The following is a 20,255-nucleotide window of genomic DNA, read 5'->3' as shown; positions in this document are numbered from 1 at the left end:
TCCTCAAAGTTTTCAAAGATACAGTGTTCATGTCTGAATCCTTTTGGAATTAGTGCTTCAAGGCTTTCAATTGCAAATTACAACTCTAATGTGTGTGTTTTGAATATTTATGGTCAGCAATAAACAAGTTGCAATGTCATTGGCGTGAGCCAGCAGAAAATGTGCAACAGGTTTCCTGGCAACAAGTTTACAGATAAGCCATGAGCTGAGAAAATGGAACTGCTGCATGGCTTTCTTTTACATGCCACCTCCCTACGTGTCTTTGCACAGATGTGCATGCAACGTTGAACATGGCAACTCTGTCCTGCCAGAGAGAATGTCCTGGAGTGCCAAACAGAGCAACTATCCATGTACACCTTTAACTGACCCTGCATTAACAAACAAGTATTATAAAGGGTTGAATAATTAATAAGAGTGAATAGTGCATTTATAGTGAAAGCTGGGCCAACAATGCAATTATTTTTGTTGTTGAAATCGATAGTACTTGACAAAACAGCTCCAGCAAAAATTGATTTTAGCAGAGACAAAAAACAATGAACTGCTGCAAAGCCATAGAATGTGACAAGTTTGTTTTTTTAAACTTTGGAAATAAAGGGAAGAATGACAACAGATATTTGCTGGCCCCCCAGTTGTCATGTGCGCCATACAACAATGGAGCTTCCCAACTGCTGACCACCCGTTTTGAGCCTGGGAACCAGGAGATCGACAATTGAAAATCTGTTGCTATCCTACTGCATCCATTCACGGGCCTTTAAATTAGCATTCAGCACACCCAAACAAAGAGGAGTCGAGCTTTTAAAAAATGTGTATGTCTGTTGTACATTTGTACATCCCAATTGCAATTTTCAAGGACAGTAAGAAATCTTACAGCACCAGGTTTGCTTGGAATCACTAGCTTTCGGAGCACAGCTCCTTCATCGGGTGAGTGAAGAAGTGGGTTCCACAAACACATATATAGATAAAGTCAATGATGCAAGATGATACTTTGAATGAGAGTCTTTGCAGGTAATTAAGTCTTTACAGGTCCAGACAGTATGACTAGAGAGAGGGATAATCACAGTTTAAAGAGGTATGAATTGTCTCAAGCCACGACAGTTGGTAGGATTTTGCAAGCTGAGGCCAGATGGTGGTGGATGAATGTAATGCGACATGAATCCAGGGTCCCGATTGAGGCCGTACTCATGTGTGCGGAACTTGGCTATCAGTTTCTGCTCAGCGATTCTGCGTTGTCGCGGTCCTGAAGGCCGACTTGGAGAACGCTTACCTGAAGATCAGAGGCTGAATGCCCTTGACTGCTGAAGTGTTCCCTGACTGGAAGGGAACATTCCTGCCTGGCGATTGTCCCATGATGTCCATTCATCCATTGTCGCAGCGTCTGCATGGTCTCGCAGGAACAATGGGTATGTCAACTTTACTACCTCCAGATCAACCCCTGGAGGCCTCACTCAGAAGATCCATTTTCATTTTGTTTTCAAAGATTTTATCTGGGGCCAGAAGGAACAGGAACATATTCTCAAACTAGAGTCCCAATTCTATAAAAATAGGCAACAGCAAAGGGTATTAACATTCCAATTCCCATAAATGCCTCCAGGTGGTCAGACTTTCATACCATTCAAAATGGTAATATATCCACGCAAATGTAACTGCTGCAGCCCATAGGAAAATGGGGCTGGTTTAGCACAGGGCTAAATAGCTGGCTTTTAAAGCAGACCAAGGCAGGCCAGCAGCGCAAGTTCAATTCCCGTACCAGCCTCCCTGAACAGGCGCCGGAATGTGGCGACTCGGGGCTTTTCACAGTAACTTCATTTGAAGCCTTCTTTACCTACCCAAATAAAAGAAAAAGTAATTCCTCCACCCCACCCAAATAAAGATTCAACCGCATCGCTATACGGGTCTGGAGTCACATGTAGGCCAGACCGGGTAAGGACGGCAGATTTACTTCCCTGAAGGACATTCGTGAACCAAATGGGTTTTTACAACAATCGTTAATGGTTTTGTGGTCATCATTAGACTTTTAATTCCAGATTTTTATTTAATTAAAATTGCCATGATGGGATTCAAACTCAGGACCCCAGGGTAATAGTCTAGGTCTCTGGATTACTAGTCTAACAATACCACTACGCCACCGCCTCCCCTCAAGGTCCATCACATACAAAAGAAGATAACGGGCGTACAAGGACGGCCTGCATTCCATCCCAGTGTCTCCCCCTGCCCCCCCCCCCCCCCACCCCGAGGGCCTCAAGGCAATGGCCAATGGTTAATTGCCAATCCAAACAAGAGGGGTGACATAAGGCACCACTGTCTCATTCCCCTGTGTAACTGTGTAACTGAAAATATCCCAAATTACTTTGTATGGACGCTGACTTGGGTGCCTTGTATTTCAACCGGACCCACGCTACAAATTTAGGCCCTCTCCCAAACCGTTCCAATACCGCAAACAGATACGCCCATTCTACCCTATCAATAATCTTCTCGGTATCCAACTCCACAATAACTCCCTGCTTTCTACCTTCTGCCGGAGACAAAATTATATATTTTTTAAATTAAGGGGCAATTTAGCAAGGCCAATTCACCTACCATGCACATCTTTGGGTTGTGGGGGCGAAACCCACGCAAACACGGGGAGAATGTGCAAACTCCACACGGACAGCGACCCAGAGCCGGGATCGAACCTGGGACCTCGGTGCCGTGAGTCAGCGGTGCTAGCCACTGTGCCACCATGCCCCTTCAGAAACCCTGTGTGATTTTCCCTAATAACCTGAGGGAGACACTCGTCCAATTTCGTTGCTAAAACCTTGGCCAAAATCTTGGCATTTACATTGAGTGAAGAAATCAGGTGGAATGACCCACACTCCACCAGGTCCTTATACTTCTTTAACAGAAGCGAGATGGACGTTTGCATCATTGTCTCTGGAAGAGATCCCCGCACTACCAAATCCTCAAACATCTCCACCTATAGCAGCACCAGTCAATCGGCAAACCGTTAATAAAATTCCACCAAGAACCCGGCCCCTTCCTCGACTGCATATGCACAAATGCTCTCCGGACCACCTCCATCTCCAATGGCTCCTCTAATCCTTCCTGGGCCTCTTCCTCTAGCTTAGGACACTCCAACCCCTCAAATTCATGCAAATCCGACTCCTCTCCCGGCAACTCCAACATATAGAGGTTCTTGTAAAACATCTCTAAAGCCCCGTTAACGTTATCCGGCACCATTCTACTCTGCTACCACCTTCCCCATCTGGAACCAAATTCTTTTGTTCATTGGTATCACCACCCCTGGGATCTGCTGCCAAAGCCCAAGTGGAACACCTGGCTCACCCAATCCTTACGGTGCCTAATCTGGCGCCTCACACGCAGGTGGGTCTCTTGCAAAAGCACCACATCGGCCCTCAAAGTCCCCAAATGCGAGAAAGCTCTTGCTCGCTTCACTGGGTCTCTCACCTCCCACACATTCCATGTAACCAATCGAACCAGAGGTCTCTCACCAGCACCGCCCCCCCCGCCCCTTCAAGTCAGCCATTTGCACCGTGAGGGAATTATTCCTCCATCCCCCATAATTCTAAAACTAGAGCCCAACCAAGATGGCAGCCAGCCTCATCCTCTTGATAATAATCTAATAATCTTTATTAGTGTCACATTAGGCGAACATTAACATTACAATGAAGTTACTGTGCAAATTCCGTTGTCGGCACATTCCAGCACCTGTTCGGGTACACAGAGAGAGAATTCAGAATGTCCAATTCACCTAACAAGCACGTCATTCGGGCCTTGTGGGAGGAAACCGGAGCCCCCGGAGGAAACCCACGCAGACACGGGGAGAACGTGCAGACTCCGCACAATGACCCAAGCCGGGAATCGAACATTGGACCCAACATAGAACAACCCCCAGTCACTGTTAGCACTCTACTCCCCCTCCCCCCCCCCCTCCGATCCCAGAAATCCCTCAGCCACTTCTTCTCAACCCAACACCCTTCCCATCTAACCCCTTCCCCCACTATTCACACGCTCATCGAAACCTGTAATAAACAGGTTGAGCAACCCGCAGCCCCTCCCCCCACCTCGCTCCCATTCATTAGCCAACCTTGGCATGCAAGTGAGATAGCCCCCCACCTGCACCCTCTCCCCCCACACCAGGGCCCTCTTCACACAAATAAACAATCAAGTAATAGATAAACGAAAAACTCACAACAACACAGCCAAAAGCCAACCCCCACCCAACCCCTCCCTCAACCCCGAATCTAGCCCACACCCCTCCCCCTCTCCCTAACCAAATACTCCCTCTAAACCACAAATGCCCTCCACAAAAAAAAGGAAAAGAGCACAACCAAAAGAAAAAACCCCAAACAAACAGCATCAATTTCAATTAACAACAACTCTGGACACACAAGAAAAAAGGGGGAAGGAGAACTGGGAGAAAATAGAACAAATCATACATCTTTACATCTCTATAACAAACATCCCCATACAAACCCATCCCAAACACCAACAAAGTCTCTTGCAAACCCACTAATTCAGCCCAAGTCCTTGAGCCTTAATGTAAGCCTCCACTTCCTCTGCTGTCTCGAAGAAGTGGTCCTTGGCAGTATGCGTAACCCTTGACCTCACTGGGTACACCACAACAAACAGCACACCACTCTTAAAAATGCTGAATTCATCTTATTAAAGGCCGGCAGCCTCCTTGACAATTCTGTCACGACATCTATTTAAAAATAAATTTAGAGTACCCAATTCATTGTTTCCAATTAAGGGGCAATTTAGCGTGGCCAATCCGCCAAACCTGCACATCTTTGGGTTGTGGGGGCGAAACCCACGCAAACACGGGGAGAATGTGCAAACTCCACATGGACAGTGACCCAGAGCCGGGATCGAACCCGGGATCTCGGCGCCCCTGCCACGACATCTTGGCATATCCGAATATTGCTGCCTTCCCACCAAATCTCCCGATTCTCCTTGGCCCACTTCAGGACCCTCTCCTTCGTCCGATAGCTGTTAAAACATGGTATCACTGCTCGTTGTGGCTCATTCGCTCGTGGTTTCACCCGGGTGACTGATGGGCCCAGTCCAGCACAATGTGGGGCGAATATGGTCCCCCCCCACCAACGTCATAAACATCGTCTCAAAATATTCAGTTGACCGCGGACCATCCACCCCCTTAGGCAACTCCACAATCCTGAGGTTCTGCCGCCTCGACCTATTCTCCAAATCCTCGGCCTTGCTCCAGGCTCTTGTTCCTGTCCTCCACAGCTTGGCATCTAGCGAGGCCAGCTGATCGCTATGTTGCAACAGTGTCTCCTCCAACCCTTCAACAACTCACAATGCTCCTGCACCATTTCCGAAGCCTTCCCCAAAGCCTCCTTTATCGGGACCAATGCATCATCCACTGATTTTTTGCGGGTCTCCATCATTTCTCTCCCTTGCCTCTCGAAATGCTTGCTGAATTGTCTTTCAAATTCGACAGCCATTACCTCCACACTTGTCCACTGCAACAGGTGCAGCTCCACCCAACGAGCTTGCCTCCGCTATCTTCAATCCAGCAGGACTCCGCACTTTGCTCAATTCCTCACAAGGGCTACCGCTCACACCTTTCTTTCCAATATTCTTTTTTGCGCATATTGACATCTTCACCCAAAAGACTCAAACGGGATTAATTTGTCCACCAATTACCCCCGGGAACCGGGTGAACAGAACCACAAACCAAGTACTCTAGCAGGAGCTACCTTATGAGCGACCTTCTTCGACATGTCGCCACCGGAAGTCTCCCTGGCAGCAAAATTAAAAATTACCCCATTATCACCCCCTAAGAATGTGCTCCATAACTCTGGCTCTACAATCCAAGATCCAATTAGTTTATATTATAGTTGCCATAGACTGTGTCATTCGGATTAGTGAGTGATCCATCAAGTTCTCTCGAGATTCCTTTCTGGTGTTGCATCTGTGGCTTACAGCCAATTGCAGAGAGCTTCTGTAAATTCCATCAGATTGCAGAGTGGAGCAGAACAGAATTTCTTCCTGCACCTTTGAACTAATAAGAACCCAGTCCAAATTGAGTGAACATGGTCATTAGAATAATTGGGGAAGACAATTATTCTAATCAATGCTTGAAGAAGTGTGACAGAGGCACCTATCCCATTATGCAATTTAATCTCAAATGTTCCAAGGAACTGGGATTTAAGCCTTGATTGGGCCAAAAAAGGAAAAGTTCAAAAATTCTATTGTGCCCCACAAGGAGTGCAAGGACTAGCTATCTGTACAGGGTAATCGGTTCCAGAGGGATCAATTATTTTGGCTGAATCACATGTTTGAGCCTATTTTATGCCCACGACAGGAGAGAGAGAACTGCTGGGTGGTAAAATGGTGCAATGAAGAGTTCATGGCAGAATACCTCTTCATATGACCCCCAAACCCTGACAGCATATAAGCTGGGTAGGCAGTAAATGAGCCTGCCAGGCTCCCATCCTGAATTTTCAAGGACTTATAAAAGTGGTTTGTAAACTTGGCAGATCTGGGTTCCACCTCAAATTCCAATCTCACGCCGCTACACCATTGCTTGTAGTCCACAGGCCAAAGGCTGGAATTTCTGTGCTAATTTATTTCAATTCTCTTTGTTTATTTCTCTTCCCGAGTCTAATTACATTGCCCTTATCCAAATTTGCTTCTCATTAACCAATCACCCCAATCTACCAACAACGTTTTGTCATCAATTTGCCAATTCTCTATTGTTTGAATCCCTTTCTCTATTTGGCCTAATCTGCAAATTTTGACAGATTTGTTTCTGTTGCAGCATTGAATAATCTTTATACACTATAAGTGGGAATGGGCCCAATAATGATCACTGTGGCACCTACTAGTGATTACTTGACATGCTGGCAGCTCTGGGTGGCATAGTGGCACAGTGGTTAGCACTGCTGCCTCACAGTGCCAGAGGCCTGAGTTCATGTCCGGCCTTGGTGACTGTCTGTGCGGAGTTTGCACTTTCTCCCCGTGTCTGCATGGGTTTGCTTCGGGTGGTCCCGTTTCCTCCCACAGTCCAAAGATGTACATCTTAGGTGGATTGGCAATGCTAAATTGGCCCTTAGTGTCCAAAGATGTGTAGGTTAGGTTAAGAGGTTATTGGCATAGGGCGGGTGAGTGGACTTGGGTGGAGTGCTCTTTCAGAGGGTCAGTGCAGACTCGATGGGCTGAATGGCCTCCTTCTCCACTGTAGGGATTCTATCATTCACAACCACCCTTTGCTTTTTCGGGCTTAACTACTCTTTTGTTCACCAATTTTCATCCTATTCCATGCTTTATCACATTTGGAATAATCACTTGTGTCAAACGGAATCAAAAGACTTGCTGTAGCAAACCCCAGCAGAGAAAGGAAGTGCTGGGAGGGACTTTAAAAAAAAAAATTAGAGTACCCAATTCATTTTTTCCAATTAAGGGGCAATTTTAGCATGTTCAACCCACCTACCTAGCACATCTTTGGGTTATGGGGGCGAAACACACGCAAACACGGGGAGAATGTGCAAACTCCACATGGACAGTGACCCAGAGCCGGGATCGAACCTAGGACATTGGCGCCGTGAGACTGCAGTGCTAACCCACTGCGCCATCGTGCTGCCCCGCAGGGAGGTACTTAAAAAATAAATTAAGAGAACGAAGAGGGGCTTGAAAAAACACTGGCGGGCAAAATAAAGGAAATTCCCACAGTGTTCTGTAAGTATCTTAGGAGCAAGAGGGTAACCAGAGAATGTAGGGCCCATTTGGGACCAATGTGGTAATGTGTGTGTGGAGCTGGAAGACGTAGGTAAGGTTTTAAATGAGACTTTTGCATCTGTGTTCACTATGGAGAAGAATGATGTAGGCAGAGAAAGCAGGGAGGGCGGACTGTGATATAATTGCACAAATTAGCATTGGGAGTGAGGAAGTATTAGTGGGCTTAAAAGTGGATGATTCCCCAGGCCCTGACAAGATGTATCCCACGCTGCTGTATGAGGCTAGGAAGGAGATGCAGGGGCTCTGACGCTAATTTTCAAATCCCCTCTGGCCACAGGAGAGCTGCCATAGTATTGGGAACAACTAATATGGTAATATTATTCAAGAAGGGAAATAGGGATAAATCGGGTAATTACAGGCCAGTGAGTCTAACATCAGTGGTAGGGGAATTATTTGTAAAGATTCTGAGGGGCAGAATTAATCTCCATTTGGAGAGGCAAGGATTAATCAATTTGATATAATTTTCCGAAGAGGTGTCTAGGCGTTTAGATGAGGGCAGTGCAGTTGATATAGTCCACATGGACTTCAGTAAGGCTTTTGACAAGGTTCCACATGGGAGACTATTCAAGGTAAGAGCCCATGGGATCCAGGACAATTTGGCATATTGGATCCAAAATTGACTTAGTGGCAGGAGCCAGAGGGTGAAGGTTGCATGTTGTTGTTGTGACTGGAAGCCTGTGAGCAGTGATGTATCACAGGGATTGGTGCTGGTTCCCTTGCTGTTTATCATGTACATTTAATGGTCTAGGTGTGAAAGTAGGAAATATGATCAATAAGTTCACAAATGGCACGAAAGTTGGTAGTATGGTAAATAACGAAGAAGAAAGCCTTAGAATACAGGACAATAAGAAATCGGCTGATCAGATGGGCAGAACAATGGCAAATGGAATTTTACTCTGAAAAGTGTAAAGTGATGCATTTTGGGAGGACTAACTCGGCAACAGTAGGACACGAGGAAGTACAGAGGACCAGACCTTGGGGTGCATGTTCAGCGATCCCCGACGACAGCAGGACAGGTAGAGAACGTGGTTTAGAAGGCATATGGGATACTTGTCTTTATTAGCTGAGGTATACGCCATAAGATCAGGGACGTTAAAATGGAGCTGTATAAAACGCTCGTCAGGTTACAGCTAGAGTACTGTGTGCACGTCTGATTGCCACACTATAGGAACGATGTGATTGCACTGGAGAGGGGGCAGAGAAGATTCACCAGGATTTTGCCTGGGCTAGAGCTTTTCAGCTATGAAGGGATGCTGGTTAGGTTGGCGCTGGGTTTTTTTTATAGCAGATAAGGCTGAGGGTAATGATTGAGGTGCACAAATTATGAGGGACTGAGATAGGATAGATAGGAAGGAACGTTTCCCCTTAGTAGAGGGGTCAATAACTTGTGGGGATAGATTTAAGATAATGGGCAGGAGATTTAGAGGGGACTTGAGGAAAAGAGGATGGTGGAAATATGGAACTCACTGCCTGAAAGGGTGATAGAGGGAGGAACCCTTAACATTTAAGAAGCATTTAGATGAGCACTTGAAACGTCAGAGCTTACAAGGCTATGGGGATCAAATGCTGGAAAATGGCATGAGAATAGATAGGTGTTTTATGATGGGACAAAGGGCCTCTTGTGCTATAAAACTCTATGGGGATAATTTTGAGCCCGCTCTCTCCGTCCGTAAGAAACTCGGTGAGGGGTCAAAATCCAGAGAGAATGGAAATACGTGATTCTGTCTGGCAGGATTGGCTTTTAAAATTCCCCCCCATACCCCAACCTCCTTTCCGTTGGAGTAGTGAGAATTGCTCCGTGGGAGCCCGGGAATTTCATGTCATTAGCAAGCACTCTCTCCAGAACCTCCCCCTCACTCCAAGTCTGGTCAGATGTGAGGCAATTGAGGGGATCCATCTGGGGACGCAGGGGTTAAGTGCCTGGGCAATGCCCTGGTACTGCCCCCTGGCACAGGTTAGCGCTGTCCGGTTGGCACTGCCCGGCAATACCTGCCAGTGGTAACTGGTGCCGGGGGCAGTGCCAGCAGAGGAACCTGGTGGGAGTCCTTCGGGGTGGGGAGGGGGGTGCGTATATGTGAGGTAGATTCCAAAGCAAATGGCGTGGACTGTTTGAACCAGATCGAAGGGATGCCTCCTTATAGATTTGAGCTCCAAGTCATATTTTTCGTGGAGCCTCATCTCTTACTTCAGGAACAAACCAGGCACCAGTTTTTCCTGCATGTCCGGGATGACCAGCTAAGTGGGAGTCCCGAGCAGTGCTGCAGCCAAATGGCCCCCTGGCCACATCTTAGAGGTCTCAGGGAGAGGGGACATTGAGGGATGGAGGAGGGGGTGCTGGGAACCATCCGGTGATCTCCGTCTGGAGGGTGGGAGGGATCTGCAGACAGTCTCTGTTGGGGGAGGAGGGAGAGCCGCGAGACTTCCAAGAAGTGGCCTGGGGGCCGTTAGGCTGCAGCGCTGCTCGGGGTGCCATTTAAAGATGGCGCCCTGTTTTGTGTGGAGCCAGTTCCTGGATCTACGTGTCCCCTCACCAGAGGGACGGCATGAACCACACCGACTATGTTTATTTTATCAAAGAGCGTAAGATTCCGCGAGAGATCCTGCCAGCTGAGTCGGCAGGCATTCTCAGTTTGCCATTTTTGTAAGGTTCCGCCCTATGACTATAACTCCATATATTTATCTGATCTACAGAATTTCTGCTTTCAACAAGATACATTAAGAGCTCCACTAAGCTTGTTAGGTGAGAACTCCATCTCAAAATCCATGTGATCTCCTCTCTTACCATGCCTATAAGAGCATAAGATTTGGAGCAGATTTAGGCCAGTCAGCCCATCGGGTCTGCTACCATCATTCATGGCTGATATGTTTCTCATCCCCATTCACCTGCCATCTCCCGTAACCTCCAATTCCCTTATTAATCAAGAATCTATCATGTCTCTGTCTTAAAGACAGTCAGTTACTTGACCTCCACAGCCACCTGCGGCAATGAGTTCCACAGATTCACCACCCTCTGGCTGAAGAAATTCCCCTCACCTCAGTTTTAAAGGATCGTCCCTTCATTCTGACACTGTGCCCATGGATTCTAGTCTCTCCTACTAGTGGAAACATCTTAGAATCATAGAATCATAGAATCCCTACCGTGCAGAAGGAGGCCATTCTGTCCATCGAGTCTGCACCAACCCACTGAAAGAGCACCCCACCCAGACCCGCTCTTCCACCCTATCCCGTAACCCCACCTAGGGGCAATTTAGAATAGCCAATCCACCTAACCTGCACATCTTTGGACCATGGGAGGAAACAGGAGCACCCGGAGGACACCCACCCAGACATGGGAAGAATGTTCAAACTCCACACAGACAGCCACCTGAGGTCAGAATCGAACCCCGATCTCTGGCGCTGTGAGACAGTAGTGCTAACCACTGTGCCACTACACATCCACTCTATCTAGGCCTCTCAGTATTCTGTAAGTTTCAATGAGATCCCCCGTCATCCTTCTAAACTCCTTTGAATACAGACCCAGAGTCCTCAACCGCTCCTCAAACAACAAGATGGGATCTTTCTTGTGAACCACCTCAGGACTCCCTCCAAGGCCAGCACATCCTTCCTTAGATACGGGGCCCAAAACTTCTCACAATATTCCAAACAGAGTCTGACCAGAACCGTATACAGCCTCAGCAGTACATCACTGCTTAGACTCCTGAATGGCCCTCTTAGGTATGAACTGATCTTTCTACGCATCTTTTCTACAGTTGTGGTACTATGTACCATATATTTAACCCGCTGTCTATGGTTATGTATTTTCATTATGTATCCACATGTATTTATCGTATGTTCTATGTTTTCATGTATGGAACGATCTGCCTGGACTGTACGCAGAACAATACTTTTTACTGTATCTCTGTGCACGTGACAATAAATCTAAATCTAAATTCTAGTCTTCTCAAAATGAATGCTAACATTGCATTTGCCTTCTGAACTGTTAACTGAACCTGCATGTTAACTGTAAGAGAATCCTGAACTAGGACACCTAAGTCACTTTGTATTTCAGATTTCCAAAGCCTTTTCCCATTTAGGAAATAGTTTATGCTTCTATTCTTGCTACCAAAGTGCATAGCCTTACACTTTTCCACATTGTATTCCATCTGATACTTCTTTGCCTACTATCCTGGCTTGTCCACGTCCTTCTGCAGCCTCCCACTTCCTCAACACTACCTGTCCCTATACAGATCTTTGTATCACCTGCAAACTAAGCAACACTGCCCTCAGTTACTTCTTCCAGATCGTTAATGTATATCGTGGGTAGTTGTGGTCCCTGCAGAACACCATGAGTCACCGGCTGTTATCCTAAAAACACCCCTTTATCTCCACTTTCTGCCTTCTGCCAGTCACCCAATCCTCTATCCATGCCAGTACCTTGCTCCGAACACCATGAACTCTTACTTTATTTAGCAGCCTCCTGTACGTCACCTTGACAAAAGCCTTCTGGAAATCCAAATAGATCACGTCTACTGACTCTCCTTTGTCTAGCTTCCTCGTTACCTTCTCAAAGAACTCTAACAGACTTTTCAGGCATGACCTGCCCTTGACAAAGCTGTGTTGACTCAGTCCTATTTTACCAAGCACTTCCAAGTACCCGGCAGTCGCATCCTTCATAATGGACTCCAAAATCTTCCCAACAACCAAAGTCAGGTTAACCGGTCTCTAATTTCCTATCTTCTGCCTCCTTCCCTTCTTAAACAGTGTTTCATAATCCTCTCATTCATTGTACATTGAACAGACATTAGGTTCACTGGCTTGTATTCTCTGGCTCAGCCCAAATCTGTTTCTTAAAGATTTGTTTTATATTATCTACTAATCAATCGTTAGGTACAGTCCTATTGTCTCCAAAGTTAGTGGCAATGATATGTAGTGGATTCGGTAACCATTTCTTCAAGTATTCTTGTATTGTGTCTATCTGTGCCGAGTATCTTGTCTTTTCCCCCTAGACAATCCGTGACTTATCTGAAATTTCTAACTATTTTCCTTCCAAAAAGTTATCTCATTCTGTTGAGACTGTTTACGGCCTTCTTCATGATTACAAAGCAATATAATTAGTATCTTTGTTATCCATTGATCCTTGAAACAATCCACTGTTAAGAGTGCTAAGTTAAAAACAATATACTGACAACAGGTAAATGCAACTGGGGAAGAAGGGGGGCAGAAGGAAAAGACTGACATGGGCAACAATCTAAATGATGTAGGGGATACAATTTAACCTGAGTGATCATATTATCTCTCGTCTCGCTTATCCTCTATTATTCATCACTGTGGAACTGTGCTTGAGTGGACACAATGGATTGAACAGCCTCCTGCTGTCCTGTAAACTTCTTTAGATCAAAATGAAAATGGAACAAATGGATAAAACTGTTTAATTTGGTGGTCCAAAAACATCAGATGGCTGAAGCAAAAACGAGGCTAAATGGAGGGTAAGAATTGTAGAAGGAATATTTAAGAGTACGCATGGATTTCTCTGCAACTGTAAAATAAAACTGGTGACAGGATGTAGAAGCCTTAAGTGACATGTGCAGTAAATAATATTGTACAGATGTGAAAACTGGGCTGTCAGTGCTGAGGTAAGATGATAATTGGAAACATCTGAATCACAATGCTTCAGGTGCACGTTGGAAATTAACTGGGCAGGACGAATGATGAATGAGGGGGCCCATGAACTAAAAGGCCTAAAAGATGGAAGTGATGAGGTTGATTGTATGATAAAACAAAATATGCCCTGGGGGCATATTATTCATAAGAACTGGATGTTGTTTTTCTCTGGAAAAGTTGATGGTAATATTCAAGAGGCAGGCAAAGAAGAGCATGGCTGGACTATACAGTAATATAAACTGCAACATCAGGGAATAGGTTCTGTAACTAATAACAATAGCATGGGATTCACTGATTGCCAACCATATATAGAGATAAGTGAGAATGCAGAATATTGCAAACAACAATCAGATGGTAGGTACATGACTGTATTTCTGAACCATTTGTACCATTTGAATCTGTTTAACAAAACAAAAATTGTCAACTAGAACTAGGCAGTAATTTTAAACATACATTCTGAGGCTCTGGGAACTGCTGGGATAGCCAGCTTTAATTGCCCACCTCTAGCTGCTATGAGAAGGCGAGGGTCGGATTTCTTCTTGTCCATCGTATTTTATTTTTTGCAGTGATGTTAAAAAACTAAGGGCACGATTTTCCGGTCACCTTGCGCTCTCGCTCCAGCGTAACGAGGTCGGTGAATAGTGTGAGAGGCCAAAAACGAGGTCCGTGCCAGGCGCCAAACAGTTTAAGATGCAACCGGCCCGTTCCGATAGGCGAAATCGGGATCTCGCCGTAGCGTGGCAAGAAACCAATTATCACCATTTAAGCCCCAATTAACGAGAGCGACCCCATATCCAATGGCCACCCATCATTCAGTGACCTCCCCAATGGGTGATCACGCTGATGCTCCTTTTGAAAAACGTGAATCTGGCGGAAGGGCTTCTGTGGAGAGCCGAGGAGGTGAGTAGCCATCTTTGCTCACAGGCAAAGAGCCTGGGGTGCTGGAATTGCCACCCCAGTGCTCGACTTGAGGTGGGGGACCATCCGGGGTGGTGGACCGCCACGAGGGCGGTGTGGGGGGTGGGGGGGGGGGTGGTGGCGGGGGGGGGGGGGGGGTAGGGTTGCGCTGGGCTGATGGGCAAAGGATCAGGCATGGTACAAATGTTTCAGATGCGGTCGGCCCGCATTGCAAAATGAAGCGACAGAGGCATTATAATTGTTTTGCAAAATATGTATTTAATGTGTGTACAAACCCCACTCCTGAAGGTGCCACTCCCCCTCCTCCCCCCAACTCTCAATCCCCAGCTGGTCCGACATCATCTGGCTCTGCCAGCCCTGGCGGTTCCACATGGTCTGCACCATAGTGTCGACGCTCTCAGCAATGCTCCTCAGTGACTGGGCCATGCTCCGTAGTGCCTCAGCCATTCCCATATGAGAGTGGGACATATCCCACAGAACCTCATCAAGGTTGGCCAGGAGATGGACATTCTGCGGAGACCCTCGGCCATGGCCGTCACCGACTGCGCAACGCCTTGGACATATTCACTAATGGTACCAACGTCATGCACTAGGCTCTCCACTGTGGTCATCACCCAAGCATTGTTGGCCTCGCTGCTAGGCACTGCCGGCGCCATATCCTGCGCCTGTAGCCTCTGGGACTCCTCCAAACAGTAATTTATCTGCTGGGGTGATGCTGACACCTCCTTCTGAATGCCTAGGTTGTTCCCTATCATCTCCATCAGTTCCGCATACCCCTGTACCACAGGCTCAGCATCTGTCTGGGACTTAGCTGGGTCCTGGGATCCAGCAGACCTCAGACTGCTGTCTCGCCTGGGGGTTCCTACCTCCACCTGATGTGCATCATCAGTGGTGTGGTGCTTAACCGATTGTGCCCCAGAAGCCTGTCCACTAGCATGTCCCACCGAGGTGTGTGTATCTGTGCTGGTGGAGGGTGGGGATGAGAGCTGTGCCGCGACCACGGTTGCATACTTGGAGCTCTCCTCTGAGGCGTTCTCCTTGGAGTCAGGAGAGGTGCCGCCAGGGATGAGCCTGCGCCGTCAGCTGGAGGACTTACGGGAGAATAGACATGTGGTCACTGGGAGGGATGGGTCAGTCAGTAAAACAATCACTACTCACGTTTGACAGGAAATCGGGTGGAGCCCGTGGTTCCTCACCTCTGTGGCATGCACCAGCCTCCGCGTGGGTGACCGATCTGTCCTCAGCCACCCCAGTCACCTCCAGGGCACACTCCGCGAAGATGGTGAGGATTCCTATGTCCGGCACCCCACCGCCAGTCTGGGCCCTCTCCCGATGGTTATGGGAGAGCTTTTCCTGAGACACAGAGGGGACATCGTTAGCCACACACGCTGTTCACAGTGGTGGGAGAGGGTTGTGAAGGAGGGGTTGGACGGGTGTTGAGGGGGGAGGGGGGTCGGAGGGAGGGCTGGGGGTCGCATGAGGAATTAGGCAGTGGATGCTCCCTTGGGGAGGGAGGTGGGGGAAGTTGGTGCCTACTCACTCGTGCTGCCCTGTGTAGGTCGTTGACCTTCTTCCTGCACTGGTGGCCAGTCCTCCTAGTCACAATCCCCAAGCTCACAGCTGCCGCCATCTCATCCCAGGCAGCACTGGCTGCCCTGTGGCTCAACCTCCGGGACCCTCAGGGGAACAGGACATCCCTCTTGGCCTCTACTCCTTCTAGGATCCTCCCAAGGTCAGCATCTCTGAATCTTGGACCGGTCTACTTGGCGCTATTGTTGCGAGCTGGCTGGGGTTGGCTGAGCAAGTGCAGCTCAAGTGCTGCTCGACCTTATTAGTGGGGGTCAGGCATGCGCGGTCCTGGCGAATCAGCTGTGAGCATTCATTTGCAATGAGGAGCCCGTGAGGCCTCGTTAAGTGGACTAATTAACGTTGAATTGCGTTGCCGGTCTCGCTGGGCCGAGCGCTGGGAAATTCTGGCAATTTCCACTCGCTACCACACTTGGAAATTTTTCTGGAAAATTGCGCCCTAAATGTCTTGCCAGTCAATCTAGTGACATAAAATATAAGAATGAACCGTGCTGAATTTAAAATCTAAATGAATCTACAGCAGGCAATTTACGATTCATGATGATTCATAAAACATTTTTACTGACATGACAGCTGTGTACATCTGAGGTTCTGAGTTAAGTATATTGTTGGATTGTAGCAAAATGAACTTTACATTGCACATGTGAGTGCCCAAAGTTGACTGTCAGTGCCAAAGTTTAAAAGCATTCCATTTGTCAGCATCCGCAACCCTTAAACCCTGATAAGCATAAAAATTCCCAAAATATAAATTCAAACATTTCTGTTTTTTAAAGAAGCGTTCAAGACTGTGGTCTGAGTTATTTAAATGTACTTTAATGGAATTGTTACCATAAAATCTGGTGTAAGTGCAATATCATTGTGATATCGTTTGGAATGAACGTTAAAATGTCAAGTACACTGGCACATAAATCACTCTGGTAGTGATGATGCAATATCAAATTCCAGTTAGGTACCACTTGCATGTCAACGTTTACAATGAATTTGGTTAATTCCATGTTTAATTATTAACAGCTATTTGTGAAGCACACCGGGTGCAGATCCTCTTTCCAGTGTACAGTGCCACGAAAGCTGCATCACCCTAGGTTATAACATAAGAATACAAGAAATAGGGGCACAAATGGACCATTCAACCCAATGTTCCTGCTCTGCCATTCATTAAGATCATGGTTGATCCTTACCTCAACTCTCCATCCCATGCTATCCAGATATTCCAAGGTTTCCTGATTATCTAAAAATCTATCGATCTCTGTCTTGAATATGCTCAACAAGAGGGAAACCACTGCTCTCTGGGTTCAGGGTTTCAGAGGTACACCCTTTGATGACAAAATTTCTCCTCATCTCTGTTCTAAATGCTGATTGTTTACTCTGGACTGTGGAGTGTGACCACAGCAGGGAGACAACCTTATGGAATCCACCCTATCAAACCCCCGAAGAATTTGACATGTTTCATTGCGATTGCCTTTCATCCATTTAAATTCTCGGGAATATAAGCACCATCGTGACTATCTCACCTCATCCTAAGAATCAGTCTGGTTCTTCATTGCATTCCCTTCAAGGCAAATTTATCATTCCTTAGCAAAGAAAACCAAATTATACACAGCATTCCAGACATAGTCTCATCAAGGCCCTATGTAACTGTAATAATACTTCTATACATTTATACTCCAAACCCATTGTAATAAAACATAAATACTATTTGTTTGCCAATTTCTGTACTGATATGCTAACTTCCTGGGACACCGAGGTCCCTCTCTCAGGGCGGGATTCTCTCAGCCCGGGGCCGGGCTGGAGAATCCCCGCGACCGGCGCGAATCACGGCACGCCGCCCCGACGCCGGGATGTGATTGTCCTCAGAGCAGAAAATGGGCGTCATTGGCGCCGGCGTGGTTGGCGTGGCGCCGGTCGGGGGCCGCTCTACGGGGGCCCCCCCGCCGATTCTCGGCCCGGGATGGGCCGAACGGCTGTGTCAAAAAACCCGAGTCCCGCCGGCGCCATTCACACCTGCTCTCAGCCGGCGGGAACACGGCGTGGAAGGGTCGGGGGGGGCGGCCTGTGCGGGGAGGGAGGTCCGACCCTGGGGGGGTCCTCCGATGTGGCCTGGCTGGCGATCAAGGCCCACCAATCGGCGGGCCGGCCTCTCTGGTTGGGGGCCTCCTTTCTTCTGTGCCGGCCTCTGTAGCCCTGCGCCATGTTGCGTCAGGGCCGGCGCGGAGAAGGGAGGCACTGCGCATGCGCGCGTTGGCGCCGGTGCCACTGTGCATGCGTGGATCCCGCGGCGACTAGTTGATGCCGGGATCAGCAGCTGAAGCGGCGTGAACTGGTCCAGTACCGTGCTGGCCCCCTGTAGGGGCCAGGATTGCTGATCCTGAGGCCGTGTTATCGCCATCGAGAAACGCGACGGCGTTTCCGACGGCGTCACTTAGCCTCAGGATCAGAGAATCCCGCCCTCTGTTTCTCACAATTTAAAATATTTTGCTTTTCTAATTTTCCTTCCAAAATGGATATCTTCACAGTTCCTCATATAAGGTTTCACCTGCCATATTCTTGCTTACTGATTAAACCTGTCTATTAAGTTTTGCAGCCTCTTTGTGTCTTCCTCACAGCTTACCTTCCCACTTAACATTGCATTATTAGTAGATTTGGATACTTAATACTTGGGGCCTGATTCTCCCCAAAAAAATGTCTAAGTTCATTTGTGGCAGGTTTTTCAGGACGTTTCCCACTGGCACTGTTGACGTGTTCCCCACCGCCATTCAATGACACTTAGTCACTTTTTTGGGCACTGGGGAGTTTCTCACCAGCTTAGCCGACACTTAGAATTTTTTTTTAGCACTGGGGAGCTGAACTTGGGGATCGGGCCACCATTTTGAAAGGATGCCCCGATCGCTAAGTGAGCTTGTGGGTCCCCCACACTTCCCACCCATGGGCAATGTCACCCCCCACACACATGGACAGTACCCCACACCCCCCCCAAGTGAGGACACCCCGCTGGGGTCACTGGGGATACCCCCTCTTCACTCCCTCAAGCTCTCTTACAGCACTCCCTCCCTTCCAGTACCCCCACCCATCACCCCAACCTCAAGGAGGCCCCTACTTACCTGCCCTGCACTCGCCCACTCTTCAGCCCCCCCCACCCTCATTTCAAGGGCAAGGCCCCCACGGTCCTTGGCAGTGCCACCCTGGCACTTGGGCACCCTTGCACTGCCACCCTGACCACTGGGCAATGCTTCTGCCAGTTGTCAGTGCTGTCCAGGAACCTTGGCAGTGCCAGGGTGACAGTGCCATGGTTCCAGCTGGGCAGTGCCAAGGTGCTAGGAGGTCACCCTGCACTTACCCTGACCACCCAGAGGTCTCTGGTGGCCTGGGAGATCCCCCGGGTGCTGTTCCGCTTGGTCCACATTTGTGTGGTCCAGCACTGATCGGCGCCCAGCTGCAGCCTCCCTGGGGAGGCCGAAGATTCGATGGAGGCTGCTGGATCCTGCGCAGGTAGGTCTTAAGTAGGTCTACGACCAATGTCCATGAGCGCCATTCGGTCATGCCCATTTGGGGCGGGTGGGTTTCCGACGGCGACATCCTGCGGGACTCCGGATAATCCCGCGATGTGCGTGGAGTGTCAGGGGGCTCGCTGGAGGCCGTTCCTGGCATTCACCGGCCGCGTTGCGCTCAAGTGAGAGCCCAATGCCGCCGGAGATTCGCACCCTGGATCTTCCCATCTAAGTCATTGATGAAGATTATGAATAGCTGTAACCCAAGCACTGATCTTGGATATCCCACTAGTTATAGCCGAACAACTGGCAAATAACCTGTTTATTCCTACTTTTTGTTTCCTGACTATCAGCCAATCCTCAATCCATGTATCTTATTTAATGCAGTTTGGATATCCAAACATGCTATATTCACTAGTTCCCAATTATCTATCCTGCTCCTTACAACTTTAAAAATATCTTGGCCCTGTCCAACCCAAAGGTTTTCCTTTCATTAACCTGTATTGACTATGCTTGATTATATTATGATTTCTGCATTCCCTATTACCATGCCTCCAATAACAGGTTCCAAAATGTCTACTACTGATGTTAGGCTAGCTGCCTATAGTTCCATAATTTTCTCTCCCCACTTTCTTGAGTACTGGGGCTATGTTTGCTGCCCTCCAATCCATGAGGATTATTCCAGACTCCAGAAAATTCTGGAAAATCAAAGTCAATGCATCTAGTAACTCTGTGGAGACCTTGTTTAAAACTCTTGTCTGAAGGCAATCAGGCCCTGGGGATTTGTTGGCTTTTAGGAACATTAATTTCTCCAGTACTATTTCTTTAGTAATATTAATTGCCCTGAATTCTTCATTCTCACTG

The 20,255-nt window shown here is 47.8% G+C and overlaps 1 long non-coding RNA gene across 1 annotated transcript in view; it reads right to left on the bottom strand.

Moving 5' to 3' along the window:
* Positions 1–818: 818 nt before the first annotated feature.
* Positions 819–20,255, bottom strand: part of LOC140425974 (uncharacterized) — a 115,424-nt gene continuing 95,987 nt past the window's right edge. The window contains exon 3 of the long non-coding RNA XR_011948106.1: positions 819–1,484. This is a non-coding gene — a long non-coding RNA (uncharacterized lncRNA). The remainder of the gene's footprint in view (positions 1,485–20,255) is intronic.

The sequence above is a fragment of the Scyliorhinus torazame genome, chromosome 1 (assembly GCF_047496885.1).
Source record: "Scyliorhinus torazame isolate Kashiwa2021f chromosome 1, sScyTor2.1, whole genome shotgun sequence".
Classification (NCBI taxonomy): Eukaryota; Metazoa; Chordata; class Chondrichthyes; order Carcharhiniformes; family Scyliorhinidae; genus Scyliorhinus; species Scyliorhinus torazame.
This window is presented reverse-complemented; position numbering and strand designations above follow the sequence as displayed.